This window comes from Sitophilus oryzae, unplaced genomic scaffold (genome assembly GCF_002938485.1).
Source record: "Sitophilus oryzae breed Bouriz unplaced genomic scaffold, Soryzae_2.0 scaffold_1414_pilon_pilon, whole genome shotgun sequence".
Lineage (NCBI taxonomy): Eukaryota > Metazoa > Arthropoda > Insecta > Coleoptera > Curculionidae > Sitophilus > Sitophilus oryzae.
The window spans coordinates 459,680-481,222 of NW_022146076.1; the positions used below are offsets into that span (position 1 = coordinate 459,680).

Here is a 21,543-nt window from a genome sequence, read left to right on the forward strand (position 1 = left end):
GTCTTTAAATTCAACCCATAAAATTAATATCGTATCATATTATACTCAAATGACACTTATATCTAAATCATTTTTTTTCGTGTTTCTCATCAAAAATTAATTACTTACCGAAGGTTAATACTGATGTTAATACGCTACAAGAAAACAAAAAATAAACTCATTACCCCATATAGAACTCGAAACAAAAACAATGAGTCAAATAAAGAAACTGAGGAAACCTGGCAACGTGGCGGCCTCAAATGAAGTGCGTGCGGAATTCCCTTCACTCGACAGGTACTTCTTTAGCGGCGAGATCAAAGAGGCCGCCTTCCTTCCCACACACACACCCTTTATAATGTAGGGATGGACGGCATTGAAAGGCCTGAATTGAGAGAACGAGAAAATGGGAGATGGTACGGAATTGATTTAGATCTTTTAACGATGAAAGAGAGATTGTTTTGCCTATTAGCATAGCTAATGAATAGTATTCTTAATATTGTAAAGAAATAATTTGTCGAAGACTATTCATTCTTTAGGATATTTAATATTTTTTTTGTTAAATTACTGTTTTGGTACTTTGAATTTTTAACCAGGATAGCTTTTCACTGAGGAGATAGTGCCCTGTTAAAAACTCCGTCACAATCCGAAGAGCGTTCTTACTTAAATCTAAGAAAATCTTTGATTTTTCTCGGTTGTAAGTCTTGAGAAAATTCGTCGAGTATCTTAGACCGTTGGAAGATTCCCATTCCAGGTTACGGATGGAGTCTTCCAGGTTCTTGAGTTCCGTTTATGTTGGTTTCCACTTGGAAAGCAGAAGGGTTGGGGGAGTTTTCGTTCCTTTTCTAGCTAGGTCGTTTGCTTTTTCATTACCTTCTATCCGTTGATGAGCTGAAACTCATAGTAAGAGTACTTTCCCCTGGTCTACGGTACTGTAACGTTTTTAGTTAGTTGTTAGTTTTTAGTTAGTACCCTGATAACCAGTGATAACTATATTATCTTTTATATAATATTTAGACAGTTCACAACAATATGTTTCCAAGTACCAGAAGTAAATACACACACCGGAAAAGTCTAGGGATATTACAATTTTATCCAGCCATCGTCAGTAATTTTATTATTTGCATTTCTGATATAATAAAATTAAAATAAACAAATAGTTTACAGGACGTATTGGAAATAAAAATGCGAAATTTACCGAATTTTTGAAATTTACCTTGATTTTTAGTGAACTCAAAAAAAAACACACATTTTTTTATTCTAAACTGTGAATTAAAAAAAAAGATAAAACAATTTTTACTTAATAAAGAGTATAGCCTCCTCTACTGTTCATTACAGCCCTACATCGTCTCTCCATGCTCCTGATCAAGTTGTCGATCTCTTCTTGAGGTACAGCCTGCCACGCTGCAGTCACGGCCCGAAACAGATCCCTACGAGTTTCACGAGGCATACCCATTCTCAAAATTTTTCTTTGGGCCGCGTACCATACGTGCTCGATCGGGTTGAGGTCAGGAGATTGTGCCGGCCAGGGTAAGATGTTTAATTGATGAGCATTGATAAACTCACTTACCACTCTGGCTGTATGAGACCGTGCATTGTCATGCATGAGAATGAAGTTTCTCCCAAAATCATTGGCATATGGTAACACGACAGGCTCAAGAATTAAATCACGATATGTGATTCCTGTTAGAAACCTTTCAAGGAAAATGAGATCGGTTTTTCGGCCTAACTGGACTCCTCCGCAGACCATAACTGTTCCACCTTGATAAGGGTGCACTTCCTGAACATGATCCAACCGAATAAGATTTCCCGGTTCTCTCCATACCCTAAGCCTTCTCGAATCCGGATGAATTCCAAAGCGTGACTCATCCGTGAAGAAAACATTGGCCCATTGTTCATTCGACCACTGAACATGATCTTGAGCCCACAAATATCGTACTTCTCGATTTCCTCTCGTTAAGGGTTGAGCTCTCCAGGGGCGTCTGCTTCTTAAGTTGACCTCTCTTAATCTATTGCGAACAGTGTCAGGACTAACGGTTACATTATGTGTTTCCTGGAGAATTAAACTAAGCTCTGGTGCTGTAAGAGTTGGTCGGCGTCGAGCATTTAATTGTAAAAAATGATCTTGCTGAGGGGTAGTAATGCGATGTCGCCCTGTGTGCCTCAGCAACATCATCACTTTCACGGTAGCGTGCACCTAATCGCGATATTACACTTCGCGTTGTATTTTAAAAAAGAGTATTTTTATTTTATTTATTTAATGCTCTAGCTACGTGGATTTGGAGCATTCCAGCTTCGAGCATACCCATGGCCCTTAGCATTTCATCTCTGTTAAGATGTCTACGCTCCATAATGTCCTTTAATACTAAACAGAGTTATTTGAATGAATTCTGGCCAGTTATCATAAAAACATAGCCAGTACAGGTTAAATTCGAACAATTGATGCTAGGTGCTTTTTATACATTTGACAAAAAAATGCACAAACACTTCTGCAAATATCCCAAATTTAGAAATAACTAGTGTGACTACTTCGTTTCAATCGAAGTAGAAAGAATCGGCCTACAAATATGTGGTTGTTTATTCAAAACATTTATTTTTAACTTTAATAAAATGATATCCCTAGATTTTTCCGGTGTGTGTAATTTATTTCCGATGTTTTTCTAGTTATTATGAACAGTTTCGGAATCGTAGGCTCTCTGATGACCTAAGTTGAAGAGTGGGCTCAAAATGTCTTAATCTGTTATCAAAATGAGGGTGATATAAGACGATATAACGTCTTATATCACCCTCATAAGACGAAAATCACGCGAATATTTATGTGTTTGAAGATACACTTGTCGAAAAGATCGATGGAGAAGATTCTGATAAAGACAATTTTTTTTTCAAAAATTTGGCATGAAATTTGTATATTGATCTTTGTTTCCAAACGAAGATTGATAAAGGAACTGAAAGCTTATAAAAATTGCATATAAAAATTGAAGAAACGGTGATAATGATGAATATGGTTCACCGGACGATAACAATTTAGGAAACCATTCGAAAATCGATCAACATGCTCTATATTTCCACCAAGATTTCTTATTATATGGAGTTGTATCGTATTAAAGGACAGCATGTATCCAATGCTGAAGAACAGCATTGACTGATGGCCAAACAAGCAAAAGGTTTAAATTATTTAGAATATATTTGTTACGATATGTTAATATATAATTTGATTTAATGTATTTCTTGTTATCTTAAAATGGAGTTTTGTTTTTGTTTATACTATCTTATACAGGAAATACAGAATCCAATTATAATTAAGTTTTATACAATTTCAATTTCAATTTTTTCGTTTTTCAATTTCTCAATTTTTATACAATATTATTAAAAACGATGTATTTTTGTGTAATTTAAATTCATATTTTACTATTGAAGATTATTTTGTTGTTTCTGTCAGATATTTAAACAAGATTTGACAAAATTTGACAGAACTCGAAGCACATTAAAAGTGGAAATCAAGTCCCTCTAGTATTCTAATTCCCTATAATTAGATTTCTTTGTTTTGCAAGATTAATTTTCTTTGCATTGTCATCAATTTAATTGCTTTACATACATCTTGTTTTATTATGGTTATTTTCTCGCATTTTATGAAATATGAATATTCTCATTTAGTAACTACATACAGTAATTTCAAAATTGACAGTAAGTAGTTGATTCTTAGAATTTCTTGGTTGTTAGGTTAGGTTAGGATAGTCCTTATTACCTCATTAAAACACAAGCTAACCAATTATAACATAAAAATGATCACTTCTTTTATATCTTTCTAATCTTTGTCCCTCTTTGATCGCCATCGCCATCTGTAAAAAAAGCCCGCGGCTCGCCGTATGCGGCACCGCATCCCCAAACGGAAAAACCGTCCGGCCATGCGATCTGGATATGGCGCGTCCGAGCCGATAGCCGTGGCGTCCGTCGTCGGCTTTCTTCTCTCCACTCTTGGAAGAAGAAGAAATCGCCGCCGCGCCGCAATAGGAACGCGCTGGCCGGGTGCGTGACTCTCCAACTTAATCTCACAAAGGGAGCCGACGGCTGCGGCGCGTATATTGCAGAATTTCATCCGTCATTTTGCTGCCGGTTTGGCCGTGCCGCCGGTGCTGGACCAGTACCGACGCCAGTGGCGGACCCTCACTCCTCGATAACCAAGTTCAAAAGGTACCATCGTCGTTAAACAGAAAAAAATGAAGTAATATGAAGACTTTCCTTGATTTAGCAAAGAACAATCTTCGGATTACCCCGGGGTTTTTAGTAGGACATTGTCTTCTCAATGAACATCTAAGCATATTGAATATTGAATGCAGATTCTGTGGGAAAATGGGGAAATGCCAGAAAACCTCATCGCTGAGTGCGATGAGACGATAACCATTCGTGCCAACTTTGGTACGACTGAACGGAGATGTAGTACTAACCTCTGTAAAATCGTCTCAGATACCGCATGATGAGTTATAACTCAAGAAGGGGTGACAGAATAGATCTAGAACGTCGCGGTGATTAACTTTCTCCTTTTCATACAATATACAATCTAGAACGAAACCCAGCAAAATTATGTATAATAATTTTATTATGTTTTGGATAATTATTATGGTTCCCATTCACCCCACATAATCTGCAATCGCCGTTATTTCTTCACTGGGGAGGTATTCCATCGTTGATTGAAGGTGCGCAACGATGGGCGATTTCGTGGCACAAAACCTATCTGATGTAGCTGGCGTTACCGTTAGCCTGTCCAAGAATTTCGAAAGTTTAGCTCTGCGACGCGCAACGCTGCGCGCTGATAGTCGTTTAAGCGCAGCGGATAAAGAATACTATACCGTAGTTCTGCTTTCAGTCGACAGAGTGAGTGGTTGCCGGAGGCAGTGTTGCTAGAACTACTGAATAATCCGTAGATTTACGTAGTTTTGACACAGTACGTTAATAATACGGATTTTCTATCATTTAACAATTGAATATAATTATATATGATTAAACAAAGAACGGCGTCAGAGTTGGCTTGGAAATGAAAATGGCTGTTATTTCATATGCAAAATATTATAGTAAATGTCAATAATCGTCATTTCCAAGCCAACTAAACGACTTTTTTCTGTCATACGACATATTCAGTACCATAAAAGAATTTTTATTTATTTTTGTTTATTCTGTGTTTAACACAAATAAATTTTCAATAAATAAAGGCGGATTTTTCAACGTATTACAGATATTACACATTTTAATAAGGCAACACTGTCGCTTTCAGTTCCACACCGTCATTGATATGCCTTCGCTGGACGAATTAGAGGAAATAAGTGATGAATAAGTTTATGCGTTGACAGCAGAACGATTGGTGTCTCCACTGGACATTTCTTGAGTTGTAAAGAGAAATCAAATTAACCTTGTCACGAATTCGCCCCAATCTTCCCAAGTATCGAGTATCTTCGCAATTCTTTCAATCAACTGTACTATTAAAAATCCCGTGACAGTTCGAAGATTGTTCTTTCTTAAATCTTGGAAAATCTTTGTTTTTTCTCGGTCGTAAGTCATGAGAAATTTCTTCGAGCGTCTTAGATTATTAGAGTTTCCCATTCTGGGTTAGGAGTCTTTTTTTAAGTTGGTTTCCACTTGGGAGACAGAACGGTTCTGGTCGAATAAATGGAGTGTTCGCCTTTATTTTGCTAGGTCGTTTGGTTTTTCGTTACCGTTCTTAGTCAGTCAGTAGCAACAACTTCCAACCTACATACAAGAATATATACCGGGTGCGTCTCAAAAGCGGCTCACCCCTATAATTTTTTTATTTTTTCAGATTATAAAACGAGATTTGGTATGTTAGTATATGACATAAATTAGGATTGATTGACGTATTCAATTGTTTTTGGTCACTTCCTGTTTCGCCGGAAATTACTACAACTTTTGATTTTTAAATGACACCCTCGATATTTTTTGACCTTATTCGATATAATATGACACTGAATAGAATGGCGTATCATCGTCAACTTTTGACATTTTCGCATATTGGTTATTTGACATTGTAATATGTGGTTCATAACGACAATTTGACTGGAAATAGCAAGTGTGTGGTACCAAATTATTCGTAAAAAAATGCTTCTTCCAAATATGCTAATGTGCCATCCTTGTTCCATTTGAAAAAATTGAGATTAAAAATACGATTTGGGCATCTTTTAACCGGCCAGGAGAAAACACGAAAAACATTAGACGGTCAAATCTATTTTTTCAAGGCTCCTTGATTAAAAATTAGAGTTTTTAACACAGCCATAGCACTCTAGATTGAAATTTAAAATACGATATGTTTTTGAGTGAAAATGTCAAAAGTTGACATATGATATATCATTTTTTACGAATAATTTGGTACCACACACTTGGAATTTCAATTTGGTATGTTGCAATTTCAAATTAACCATTTTTGAAAATGTCAAAAGTTGAGAAATGATATCTTCATTCTATTCAGAGTGTCATTTTCTATCGAATAAAGTAAAAATATACCGAGGGTGCCATTTAAAAATCAAAAGTTGTAGTCATTTCCGGTGAAAAAAGGAAGTGACGAAAAAAAATTGAATACGTCAATCAACCCTAATTTATGTCATATACTAATATACCAAATTTCATTTTTATCTGAAAGAATAAAAAAGTTATAGGGGGTGATTCACTTTTGAGACGCACCCGGTATAGTTTATTTTCTAGGGTACTTATGAGGTTATAACTGAATTATGGAAAACATTTTTTATTAAACATAGTGAGTTTAACACTCACTTTAACGCATTTGTACAGACTGCTGCTAACAAGACGGCTTCAAGAATAAAGTGCTTGAAAAAGCCCACTATGTTGCGTTGGGGCGAAACGTCGCATAAAAAATGTTTTCCACCTCATACCCCAGGAAAATGAAACTGTACTTATATAAATTGATAGTTAAAGAGAAAAAAGAAACAAACTATAATATTAACCGGCCATTACTATTAAATATTTCAATACTTTTTCATCTTTGTCTTCGTAACACCGGCACAATTGAGAGAATGGGCTAATTCTACACTTTTTTTCATATCAGTAATCACACAAGTTTCATATCAGTAATCGACTTTTACCCGGTCTGTAAAAGAAGTAATGAATTATATCAGTTTTATAAATCGAGTTCCAGACCAACGAAATAAATCATTTATTGATAATAATAAAAATGTTCAGTTTGTAGTCCCAAAGCACAACAAATTTGATTGGTTTTTTAATATGAATATTCATAAACAGTTCTAATTATATAAGCATAATTAGTATTCATAAACAAATTGTTAAACAGATTTTTCAGTATTAATAAAAAATCTTAATTATATAAACATAAAACAAAAAAAATCGTTTATAGTTTGAAATAAAAAAATAAAATAAAATGTGTTAATAAAATCTAAAATAAACAGTTTGATAATTTATTTGCATTATTAATAAACATTACTATATATAATTTTTTTAGCATAAAACAACTCACGAACAAATTCTATATATGTTGTTCCAAATAAGAAAAAAAGAAACTAAAAATCAACACTCCGATAAAAATTAAAATAAAAGGCATCGTTTATTTTCTTATTAATGAACTTGTTGCGAGCGGCCCGCCTATGGAATAAAAGACGAAGGAAAAAACGTTAACGATATCGGTAATCTTTGATCAACTTCTAATTAACTTTTAATTTACGCTCCGAGTTGTCGGCTAACGGCTATGCAAATTGCACTAAATGAGACAGAAAATAATCGGATTTTTTTGGAAGGAAAGTTCTTCTTTTATATTCCTAGAACATTGTTAATTGATTTTTTTCAGTTATTATTTATTTGTTTTCTTAATAAATATTAACCTAAATAAAACGGAGGTCGTGTGCAATGATCAGAGAAATTTTGAAGAACAAGATTTATCAAATGTTTATATGATAGGGTAAAAACAGTATGTCAAACAGTAGTTTCTTCAAAAAAGCCACTTGCACTCTAAAAAATCGACAAAATAAAATAATGCCTTTTTATAAACACTGCGGCGTTAATCGAACTGAAACCAATTTGTCAGCAGTGATTTACTAATAAACAAATTTGCAAATTTGCATTTGTTTCGGGAAGTATAACTTTTCCCGTCGTTAAGTTGGTCTCCGTTGGATTAGCATAGCAGTGTTTACAAAAAATAACTATTTATTTTGTAGATTTTTTTAGGGTGCAAGTGAGGAACTGCCCATAGGACTTTTTTGAAAAGATAAATCCACCACAGTGATATAGACATTTTTTAAACAATAGTTGATTAAACAGATATAGAAATCCCAACATTCGTCTCTAGTCAGAAAACATTAAAAAATTCAAAATCAGAAACCATAAGGCACAATACAGTACGTACTAGATCAGCTGCTTCAGCTTCTTCTGATTTTCTGCTTCCTCTTCGTTGTTGTGCCTTCTATACCCTATTCCCACTTTGTTTGCGGGAAATTTCAATTGATCTTCTAATAGCATCCATTTCTAATAACCCTTTATTGTCTTTCTCGGTTATTCTCCATGTCTCTGCCCAATATAGGAGGCTGTTTGTTCTATGGTCTGATATGTAGTGAATTTCCTTTGTGTTATTATTGATTTGCTGTATAAGATTCCATTTAGACATCCAATAATTTTTTTCGCCTTGATAATCCTCTTTTCTATTGCTCTACTATTAGTTCGGTGTTATCAAATGTGATTCCCAGGTATTCACTATATTCTTGACATTGTATAATTTCTTGACCGTTACCCAAGTTCAAATTCCCTTCTTGTGTGTCCACTTTGTTTTGTTGTGTCCACATGTTAACCGTCAAGCAGCCCATGTAGCATTTCGACGTTATCTAACGTCGGGTATGCGTCGCGTTCAATAAACCCGACGTCGGGTACCAACGTCGGTTCGACCGCCTGACGACCCTTATTTGCACCTAAATGGGGAATACAGATTCGGGTCGCCTCGACGTCGGTATCTGACCTAATAGGGAATGCAATTCTACCAATTACTAACGTCATATTACGTTGAATTTTAGTCACTTAGAATTCGTCGCTAAGCACTTACGTTACGTTTGGTTTCATATTCGCTACCAAGAATACATAAAAACCTAACCAAACTACCTAATTACAAATGGATTCATAATCACTCCTCGAATATAACTATAAGTGCCTATTTAATTTCATATTATAATAATTCTGAATCATTAATCCGGACATCAGTTTTGTCAACGGAAGTCACTTTCTAGATATATCTGATTAAAATACTCCGGAAAACAACGAGCGCCTTCAAAATTAGGTAGATTTATGAAATAAAAATATCTATAAAAAAGTAACTCGCAAAATATTTTTTTAATTTTCTAGGTTTAATTATAAAACTGTACTGTGGTTCCCTCCCAAACTCAACCTTATCAATATTATTCTACTAGAAATCGAAATGTGAGTATAAATTTTAAAAACTCAAAAAGGATTTTAAAATGGCTGACAATCGGATACGTGTTAAGAATGGCGGATTTCTGTGTCCGACTTAATATGAACTACCAATATACCAATTCCGACCGGGTCTCCAACATTAGTCGTCTCACACGACCGAAGTCATCAAACCGGACGACCGGCAATCGTATTATGACGTATATAATTCCAACGTACGCCACGTAACCTCACTTTGCGTTTTGCGTATCAGTGATTTGTGGATTTGTGCAACTATATTTTAGTTTTTGTTTTCTCGTTAAAAAAATGGGCAGCCACTTTTTTAAGCCTAACCTCACATGTCGGAGGAGGATGGGGTCTGCTGGTATCCTAAGCTAAAAAATGAAATTAAGATGCACCAGTGTAATGCAGCATCTCTTCCGGATAAAAAGCATTTACGGGTGGCGGCAAGACATCACTACTACTATTATTATTTTGCAAAAGCCTCGACCTCTTTCTGTAAAATGTAGATGAATGTCTAAATGCCTTTTTAGTGTTTTTTAGGCATAATAAAAAATTAAGTTTGTTTACAAAAACTTTTTATTAGGTTATGTTCATGATGTTCATTAGGTCGCAAATGCTACTTAATGGGTTGTATTTACGGACATAAATAGAGATACGTAAATTAGGTTATAAATATGAACATAAAATACAACAAAATATAATTGGACGTTAGTTTAGGGATTATCAGTGAGACGTATCCTATTCGGACAATGGGTAGACGTCGGGCTAGTTCAAGTATATGTACGTCGTGCAAGCCAACGTGGGAACGACGTTGGGAAATTAATAAAAATGGTACGTTGTTATTTTGAACGTCGACAGATCGTTGGATTTACCGACTCGGATCCAACGACTTCGGATCCAGCTTTTAATAGGAAAGCGACGTCACAGGCCGTATCACGAGCACCCGACCTAAATTTGCACAAAGTCTGACGTCGCTTCAGGTCCGATTTATTTCGAAGTCAGATAGATGCTACTTGGGATTCTCTGTACTCTTCGATATTTTTTCCTAGCATATGTACGACATTTTTTCTTGCATGTCAACTGAAATTGCAAAATGTATTGCAGAAATAAACAGAAGAATTAAGTTAGCATGGAGTACTTATGGAAGAAACTCAATTATATTCACAGTTAGAATGCAACTTTATCTAAGGAAGCAAACATTTGACCAATGTGTACTACCAGTCATGCGAAACCTGGACACTTAGAACGGATATTATAAGGAAACTGCAGGTCGCACAACGCTCAATAGAACGAAATATGCTGAGAATAACCAGAAAAGACCGTGGATACGACAAAAGATCCAGGTAATAGATGTTATCCACAGAGTCAAATCCCTCAAGTGGCAATGGGCAGGACACCTGGCAAAAAGGACGGAGAACCACAAAAACTACAGCATGGTACCCACGAGGAATTAATAGACTTAGAAGAAGACCGAACCAGAGATGGGACTATGATACTAGGAAATTAGCAGGGATAATTTGAGCCCGCATAGCCAACAATACACCAACAATGGGCCCAACTACAAAGAGAGTATCTAAATATGTGAGGGAGGCTACACCATAATTGGTCGTTATCCTATCCGATAGTCAAGCAGCATTAAACACGATCAAGTCTAAACAATGTAACAATCAATTCGAAATTGGTCAAAGAATGCCTAGAGAAGCTCAACAAATAAGGCAAAGAAAATAAAGTCCTTCTACTCTGTGTGCCTGCTCACCGATAGAAGGCAATGAAAAAGCAAATGATCTAGCTAGAAAAGGAGCGAACACTCCACTGACTGGACCAGAACCGTTCTGTTCCGGGAACCAACTGAAAGCGGAACTGAAGATTCTGGAAGACTCCATCCGTAACCTGGAATGGGTGTCCTCCAACGGTCTAAGACACTCGAAAAAGTTCCTCAGAACTTACGACTAAGAAAAACCAAAGGTTTTCCTTGGTTCAAGTAAAATCAATCTTCGGATTGTCACGGGGTTTCTAACAGGACACTGTCTTCTCAACGAACACCTCAGTGGGCTGAAGCTGAGAAACAACAGCGAATGCAGATCCTATGGGGAAAAGGGGGAAATACCAGAACACCTTATCACTAAGTGCGCCGAGACGACGGCCATTCCTGCCATGAACTTTGGTACGGCTGATGTCGAGGACGGAAAGCTGGCCTCTGTTGAGCCGTCTCAGATACTGGCTTTTGTGAAAGCTCTGAGACTGTATGATGAGTTATAACTCGTTATAACTCAAGAAAGAGGAACACACAATAGATCTGTAAGGTCGCGGTGATTAACCCTCCTCCTAAAAATTCTACATTCTACAAAATGTAAATTGATACCAAGTAGATTTACATTTTAGTACAGAGAACTAATTCGGTATAAAGATGATAAAATATATTCAAACTGCAGAAAAATACATTATAATATACAATTTACTTCAATTACATAAAATTAAAAAAAATATAAAAGTGTCCACAAAAGAACAAACAAAAAGAAAAGAGTAAAATAAAGAAAAAAAAATAACAAAACGATGCGCAACACGGGATGCAGTGCCGTTTGACGTAATTGTCCGTCCTCACATTACGGCCCGTCTCTCCCTGTCTCTTTCTCTTCGCGTTCCTCTCTCCGTTTCATACGCTCTTGCCTCTCGTTATGCAGCGCCTCTCTATTGTGTCGGACCGAACTCTTTGATCTCGCAATAATTAGTAAGACAACTCGCGCCCCGGTATTATTACACGGCAGGCCTACGACGGTCGCCGTCGGCCGTAGATACATTTGCTCGACTTAGTGCGCTGTTACATTATGTGTTTTCTAGTAAGAGTCTTTTACACTGTACTTCGGGTCGCTCTCAGGGGTCGGGTAAAGCGGGTGTGTGGCCGAAGGAAATATATATTATATTTAGCCCGATCCTGTCGACTTAAGTCACACCCAAAATTCCAAACACACGAGCTTTGATTAAGGTTTGCAGAGCTTCAGCATTTGCCATAAAACAGCGGGCAATTTGTTACAAAACCATATAAATTATATATCAGTGTAATCACAAAACTTCAAACTATTTCCCTATTGTAACAGAATTTTAAATTATGTCTTTATTTTCGAGAAAATTTAGTCCATACATAAGGAATATTTTGATAATGTTTGACCATCAAAATCTTAAAAATAAAGAAGTTGTCTAAAAATGTGCTACAATATGGATATAGTGTCCGCCTTTATATTTAATTTCCTTCTTCATTTGTGTAAAAATACCTAGCCAGTTTTACATAAATCGTTAAATGCCGAACGCTTATTTTGCTACTATTTCTGACTAGTGAAATGGACTCAAGCTTGATTTTCATACGATATTAATTTAAAGGTTTCGATTGGTTAGAAAATTACGCAGTTTTTAAATTTATTGTATTTTCATGCCTCCGTTCATCGGATATACGTTAATCATTTTAATGTTTTCATTTTCATAACGATTTCGCTGTTTTACTTATATTTTTATTAGGGTTAGATTAAATTTGTCAAAAAGTCCGTTATCGTACGAAAAATTAAATTTACTTTAACTTCCTTCGATGACGGGCTGTAGTAAAAAAATTACGGATGAAAAAAAGACGTCGGAGCATCGTGCCAACGGATGAAAATCAAACTTTTATTGTACGGGAGAGGGGAAATTAACCACCGCGACCGTGTAGATCCATTTTCCCCCACTTTTCTTGAGTTGTAAGTTGTAACTCATCATACAGTCTCAGGGCTTTGACAAAAGCCAGTGTCTGAGACGGTTTTGCAAAGGCTACTTCTCCATTTCCGATATAAGTTGTACCAAAGTTTATGGCACGAATGATTGTTTCTCGGCGCACTCTTCTTCTTCTTAAAGTGCCGTGCAGAATCCTGCGTAGGGGTTCATCTTTTACTTTCTCATCTTCCTCACTAGATGGTTCTATTGTCTAATGACGAATCTTCCTCAGCCAGGATAGCTTCCTTCGGCCTATTCCCCTTTTGCCCCCTCGATTTTACCCTAGAAAATTAGACGCTGAAAGTGATAGCGTTCTCCACATAATATGTATCCCAAATGGGCTATTTTCCTCTTCTTGATGATTTCGAAGAGTTCACGTTCTTCTAGACCAGCTCTTCTGAGAATGTCTTCATTCCTCACACGGTCGACCCAGGACACTCTTAGCATTCGTCGTAGGGTCCACATTTCGAAGGCTTCAATTCGGTTTATTGCTACCTTCAGTGTCCATGCTTCCACACCATATAACAAAACGGACCAGACATAGCACTTCACCCTAAGGTCGAAGTTCAAGGTCCTATCTTCGAAGTTTTAGAAAAGTTGTTCATGCTTGTTCGATCCTGCATTTGATCTCCAAATCTGGATCCCACATTTGGTTAGCCATGCATCCCAAGTACTTAAATTGTGTGACCTACTTTATGACCTTTCCATTTAAGTAAGTTTAAACCCAGTCTTTGACTTTCATTGTTAACTTTATTTAGAAGGATTTGGAGATCATTTGCATTGTCTGCCAATATCACTATGTCATCCGCATATCGGATATTATTAATTGGAATGCCATTTATTTTCAAATCAATGGGACTGTCGGCGATTGACTCAGTGAATGCTGTTTCCTCTTTCCACATATAAGTTAAACAACATTGGAGACAAAATACATCCTTGCCTTACCCCCTTTTTTATTTTAAAATCTTCTGTTATTCCCACGTTATGTATACGAATATCAGCTTTTGGTTCCAATACAAAATACTCTTTATATCTCGCCTGATATCTTTTCCATCAAGTCCCAAGTCTCTGAGGCATGATATAAGAATGTTATGTTTAACATTTGGCTCACTCAGAGATGAGGTATTCTGGTTTTCCCCATTTTCACCACGGAATCTGCAATCCACTGAGGTGTACATTGAAGAGACATTGTCCTGTTAAAAATCTCGTGACAATCCGAAGATTGCCCTTAATTAGTTCAATGGAAATCTTTGATTTTTCTCTTTCGTAAGTCTTGAGAAATTTCTTCAAGTGCCTTAGACTGTTGGAGGATTCCAATTCCAGGTTATGGAAGGGAAGCAGAACGGTTCTGGTTCAGTTAGTGGAGTGTTCGCTCCTTTTCGTTTGCTTTTTCATTATCTTCTATCCCTTGGTGGGATGGCACTCCGAGCAGGAGGATTTTATTTTCTTTAAGTTACATTTTTGACATAAAAATGATGGAATCACACTTTAATAATTTCAAAAACGGACACCAAACTTTAAAACTCACATAAAGATTAATCTAAATAAATTAAACAAAGAAGAGTGTGTCATAACTTATAACTCAATAACAGCTCAACTGACTCTAATCATCTCTGATTTGTTGTATTCTTCTCTGCTAAATTGCTGAATAAATATTAAAATATCAGACAAATTCAAGGAAAATAGTGACATATTAGAGATTATAGATATATAGAAGAACATTTAAATATATAGAAAATACTTTAATCAAAATGTAAACAAAAATATGCAAAATTAATTACAAGAACTGTCAAATGGGACTGTCATCTGTATCAGAACAGCGAGAAAAATTCTCACTTCACTATTAAGCGGTACGAACTTAGTAGTTTTTATTTAGGTACCACAAATGTTGATAAGCTTCATAAAACCATATATTTTCGTTGAAACTGTGGTCTGTCGCACCTATAATAGGCCCACTAAGGCCCATTAGAAGTACAAAGTGTTGCCGATGCGATATGCCGCATTTCTCCAGTTAAAAGTCGATCTTCGCTTCCGTTTTAACATGGCACCGACAATTAATGATCCAGGAAGAATCGGGAAGGAGTAACAGGACATTTTACAGTTGACCGTTTTTATTTTGTTTTTCGCCATTATCTTTTTTTACTTAATATTATATTCCTTCGAATGCTGGTTAGAATGCTATTAGTTATGAAAGGGAAATAACTATTTTAAGGATACATCGTGAAATAGGAGAATAATTATTATATTATATTTATTCAAAAATACTGATTGGAATGTCAGTTCTACAACATCTCGTCAACTTGGTCTTCGTGTTCTTTGGTGTTCTGGTAGGTTCCAATTTAGAATTCTTTTGGACTATTTATATTTGGACTCGTCATTCTACAAATATGTCTATACCATCTTAATTTCTTTGATCTTCAATGGTCTCTAAAATACTTGTAACTCTATTCATTATTCCAACTACAAGAATTTTTTGTTCAATCCATTGAACAATAAATGTTTCTATTGTTATTCTTGAAGTCTCATCTTTTCAAATACATTTATTTGATTCTGAGGACACTAAATGTAAAATGTGTTATGCTGTCCTAGTCCTTGCTGAATTACGAGTAGATGTTTTTACCGTAATATCATATATTGTATTAAAACAATAAATAAATCTCGTAAGCATCTCTACACAGTTTTATAATATGTCTGATAAAGTATTGATCGTTAAAAATACGAAATCGTTTTAGCATATCCAATATTATAACAAACTAAATAGAGAATACATTTTTTAAAACAGTGTACCGGAATCTTCTACCAACTGATAATAAAGAATCTAAAAATCGGAGATACAAAAGTCTTTTAAATGTACGACTATCTTTTAGACTTCCCGAAATAAATTTTGAAATTAAAAACCTGTTTGAAGTAGGTCAAAGCTCTACTGTATAGAAAAAACAATTTGACATTCTTAAACTCATAGGTTCACACCTAAGGCATGTTGGAATTTGCCTGGTTTGGCAGTGTCACCTGTTGTTGTTCATTGCAGGTCCTCATACATTTCCAAAAATATATCCAGTTTTCCTTAAATTAGTTTGGTTTTTAATTTAAAAATAGTTGCAATCTTTGTTAAATTACTCAAAATCGGCTTTGTTCAAAATTGTTGAAATTTGGAATGTGTATTCATCATAGGCAGAGCATTAAGAAACCTATTCACGACTTCGCAGTAAAATTAACAGGGGAGCCAATATTCAGACAGTCCTAAATTTGCATGGGATTTTCTGTTTCCACCCAGCATATATTATCAAATAAACTGTAAAAAATGATAATGCTAAGCATAAAACTGACAAAGAATACATTTTTCAACTGAATTTGTGAATATAACTGAGTAAACTGATACTAAGTAAAGTGATACAGTCTTTATTTATTATTACATTATTTACTCGACGACGGCATTGCTCGACATCAAAGTTAAGAAAAATGCATCTTGCGAACGAATAGCAGTACAAATAATCGAATAAACACTAGTAAGCACACTTTAATTATGCAGGTTAGCCGCGAGGCGGTTACATATTTGATATTTGTCCACATACGTGTCACGGTAACCATACACCGCCGTGCTACAGAGACAAAAGTCATGTGTAAATATGTAATTAGTTTTAAAACAGTAGCTGCTCGGGCAGTAGAGTTCTGTTTGATCGTCGGCAATCAACACACAAATGTTTAAATGATGATAGCTTTTGTACTTTCGCCGCGTACATCATTTGCTCTAGGTAACTTTGTTTACTATGTCAAATATCGTTTGATTTTTAATAAATACAAATAGGCAAACTCGAGTGAGATTGCAGTACCTACAATACGAGTATATCGCACCATTTCTTTGGTGTACGCCGAAAATATAAATATTGATGACAGCCAATCGTGATTGATGCGTTGTTAAATATTTAAATTCGCCGGAAATGTTTTAAATCGCAATATAAATAAATAACGTCTAACATTAAAGATCAAATTTTATTTTTATTTGTAAATTCCACAAATCATGCACTTTATACATTCCATGGCAAATATTTCTTTCTCAGAGCTTTTTCATAAAAAAAAGCTCATACAACTAAAACATAGCAAAAGCTATAAGTAATTCCGCCACTAGAAGTGGCGAAATACCCTGAAGACATTGTAAAATTTTAACATGTAATTAAACAACTGTGGTGTTGTCAAATCGCATTTTAAAATCCGATATCTGACTAATATGAATTCATTTTTTTTATAAGTTTACGAATTATGGATACAGAAACAAATAAATATACCAATAGTAAAAATAAAAATCTTTAAACAATAAAAATTTGGGAAAAAAACTTTATAAAGTTAAATCTATAATCTATAATTAGTCTCATATTATATCATCTTCACTAAGATTTTTGTTAATAAATACATAAGTAGCAATCTGACTTTTTGTTTACATCTTGTATTTACATAAAGATACCTTTGTTTATTAAGGTTTATTATTATTATTAATATTTATTATTTTGTAAGGTTTATTTGTGTTTTTAATCATCATTAAACTAAATTTTCTGTATATTTAATGCTCATCAAATCACTCAAAATTATTAAATGGCAAATTATGTATTTTTTGGAAAATGTTAAACTGAAAATTATTTATACTAATGTCCTTTTCAAAACCAGGAATACTAATACACTACAGGGTTTTTAAAAAATTTGTGCCATCCCTCGTGATGATATTCCTCTTGTAAAAACAAGATTTATTTTTCATATCAACATAGGTCCGATTCTGCTTTGTTCCGTAGATACAGGGGGTACGGCTTCTAGCGATTCGAATAAAATTTTGAGGGTAAAATTATTAGAGGTGCTACATATTTTAAAACTAAAAAAGTGTCGACTGGATATTTTCTATTAAGAGTTTAATATCATGCATTTGTAGCACAGTATGGATTGAAAGTAACGCATTGGAACTTGGTACCGTTGATTCGTAATTGTATACACACATATAATACAGGGTGGCCCATCGAAAACGTTCCGCAAGGCATAACGGCCAGAGTAATTTTTTTTTCAGAAAATTCAAAAACACGTCAATTTTGTTTGTGAGCGGGACAACTTTTGCCCCAAAAATGATTGCAAAATCTTCAACCCTCTAAGTGGGGGTGTCATTTCCAAATTTTTTTTTTAAATGGGAAGGGGGGTCAAGTGGTACCGCAATGAAAAGCTTTCTATTCTCTATACTTTCCCGCTTCGTTTTTGAAAATCGGTCGAATCATTGAGAAAATATGAAAGATTGAAATTTGAAAAGTTTATTTAAACATTTATCAAAGTAAATAATAAGGATAAATACCTTCGACCAATTTGCTGTTTTTTCTTATTATTTCTAGATGTTTACGCATTTTTTCACTTGCCACAATGTTGAACGATCAGGTGCGGTAGTTGCTATAGATAGCTGTTCTGTGACTTATGCGTTGAAGTTCTTCTCAATATCGTTAAACTTTTTAACAATTATGGTATACTCACTTGCAGAAAAAGTGGAAATAATCGAACTTTATTTTAAAAATAGTGAATATGGCAATCGGGTTGCGCAGATATTCAATGAACGCCATCCTGACAAAAAACTTTATCGCAAAATTGTTCGCGAGTTAGTAGCAAAATTTCGCGAAACTTGTTCCATTATGAATAAAAAGAGACAGAGGGAAAATCCTGTAGTAAATGAAGCTATGGAGGTATTCGTATTGAGCCAAGTTGCCATGGATAGCTGAGTACAAGAAAATTAGCCAATGAGACCGGCGTGAATCGTACAAGTGTCCAAAGGATATTAAAAAAACACAAGTTCCACCCGTACAAAATTCAGTTGGTACAAGACCTCAACGTAGACGATTTTGATCATCGCTTGCAATTTTGTGAAACTATGAGTGAACGAGGAGCGAATGAGATAATTTCCTATTTAATGTGTGTTTTTCGGATGAGTGTACTTTCTTTTCGAACGGTGTAGTTAATCGAACGGTGTGTTAAATTTTCGAACGGTGTAGTACTGGGCTGAGGACAACCCCAGAGTTTTTCACGAGGTGCACACACAAAACCCTCAGAAATTGAACGTGTGGGCTGATATTTTTGGAAATTCTATTGCGGGTCAGTTTAACGATATTGAGAAGAACTTCAACGTACAAGACACAGAACAGCTATCTAGCAACTACCGCACCTGATCGTTCAACCTTGTGGCAAGTGAAAAAATGCGTAAACATCTAGAAATAATAAGAAAAAACAGCAAATTGGTCGAAGGAATTTATCCTTATCATTTACTCTGATCCTAAATGTTTAAATAAACTTTTCAAATTTCAATCCTTCATATTTTCTCAATGACTCGACCGATTTTCAAAAACGAGGCGCAGAAATATAGATAATAGAAAGCTCTTTTCATTGCGGCGCCACTTGGCCCCCCTTCCCATTAGAAAAAAATTGGGGGATGACACCCCCGCTTAGAGGATTGAAGATTTTGCAATAATTTTTGGGGCAAAAGTTGTCCCCCTCACAAACAAAATTGACGTGTTTTTGAATTTTCTCAAAAAAAATTGCCCTGGCCGTTATGCCTTGCGGAACGTTTTCGATGGGCCACCCTGTAATATACTTAATGCATAAGACTGCTTAAAAAACAAAATAAAACTCTAATTTACCATAATACACCAAAACACTTTACTTTTGCACTAGACGCGCGTTTCACTAACCATGTCAGCATTATCAGCAGATGATTAATCATCTGTTATCAAAACGCGAGTCCAGTGCAAAAGTAATGTGTTTTGGTGTATTGTGGTGAATTAGTGTTTTATTTTGCTGTTGTAGCACCAAAGTTTCCAATCCTCATCTGTAATAAGTCTGCTTATTATTGCGTTACAACGGGTATAAATTTTTGCATTTTTCTATAGTAATAAAATTAAAAACTGTGACAAACAAACTTAAATCTATTAGTAATTAATTATGATACTGTGTAAGTAAATATTAAATCATATAGGGAAACTTGTTCTTATGTTTATGTGGCACTATTAATTCATTAAGAAAAGTTATTACATTTCACACCAAAAATATTTTTTAATTATTTTTTCCAGATACATAAATATTATGTCATCTCAATCAATTGTACCAAATCATTCAATTTTACCATCATTTTCGTTAATTCAATCCATTGCAATAATCGGCCAATTTTACAAATTTAGTCAGTTTCACCAGGTTATTCAATTCTACCAAAACAGTTAATTTCACCAAGTCTATGAGTGGCACTAATTCAGAAAATTTTACCAATTCAGCCAATTTGACCAGATCTGTAAAATTCATGAATTCAGTAAATTCATCAATCAATTTCTCAGTGGCTTTGGATCAAAAGTAATTTATGCACTAGCAATCGTAATTATATGGTTTTTTTGCAAAAACTGATTACTTAAGTCAATATTTTTGGGTCATGTAGGTAATTGATTTTTTAAAAATATATGTATATCATTTACTGTCACCATATTAACAATGAAAATACACAATTCAGTTTAAAAAACAACGAAAACTATCTGTTTTTATAGAGTTGAAGTATTTAAATCCTATATATTTTGATTGGCGATTTCAGGAAATTATGATTGTTTCAGATAATTTGCCATTTCTATGACTAAATATTAATTTCTCGTTTACATAACGGATTTAGTATAGGGATTTTCATGGTTTAAGTAGTGAAGATGGGATACCTATATAGTTATCAAATCTTGACCAAATATCCGGGCAACCCTTAATTTTAGCGAGAAATATGTATGAGGATCAGACTTACTAAATGTATTTTGTTAAGATTTTTAGACTTTTTAAGATTTTCAGTCAAACATTGCAAACTACATACAAAGAGTTACAATACGATGCCAGAAACGACGTGTTTTTTTTTTCTATGTGCTCTATGCCCATTGGCGGTAGACGAACAAACAGAAGTATGTCCTTGTGTGCTGTGGACATACTGCTCTTTGTTTATCATTGCCAGATGAAGAGTTTTTTTGTATTACAACTTGTCTATTTTTTGAATAATACTACTTAAATGACCATGTAGTTGGGGATACGGACCGTGGCGTGGTAGCAGAAAAATAAGTTTCTTCCAAAAAGCGTCGCAGTTTTTCTTTGTTTGCGAAAATTCGAAAAAATGGACCCAAAAAGCATCTAGAAAATCTGCTTCTCACATACATGTCCTCCATACGACATATACTTCTATTTAGTATCTTTAAAAGTCTCTATCTTCACGAAATAATATTTACCAATCTGTAACAATATTGCTTGGTTTGGTTAGGTCAATTCCGCATATCTTGGTTTCATCAATTTTACAAAAATATCATTCGTTTAGTAGAGGATTTTTTATACTAGTATTAGATTGATTATATTATCCGACTATTTGTTAAAAAAATTAGA

The 21,543-nt window shown here is 34.8% G+C and overlaps 1 protein-coding gene across 1 annotated transcript in view; it reads right to left on the reverse strand.

Moving 5' to 3' along the window:
• The window catches only part of LOC115876159 (palmitoleoyl-protein carboxylesterase NOTUM), an 85,798-nt gene that overhangs the window by 63,699 nt on the left and 556 nt on the right, over positions 1–21,543 (reverse strand). The gene's annotated exons all lie outside the window — the stretch shown is intronic.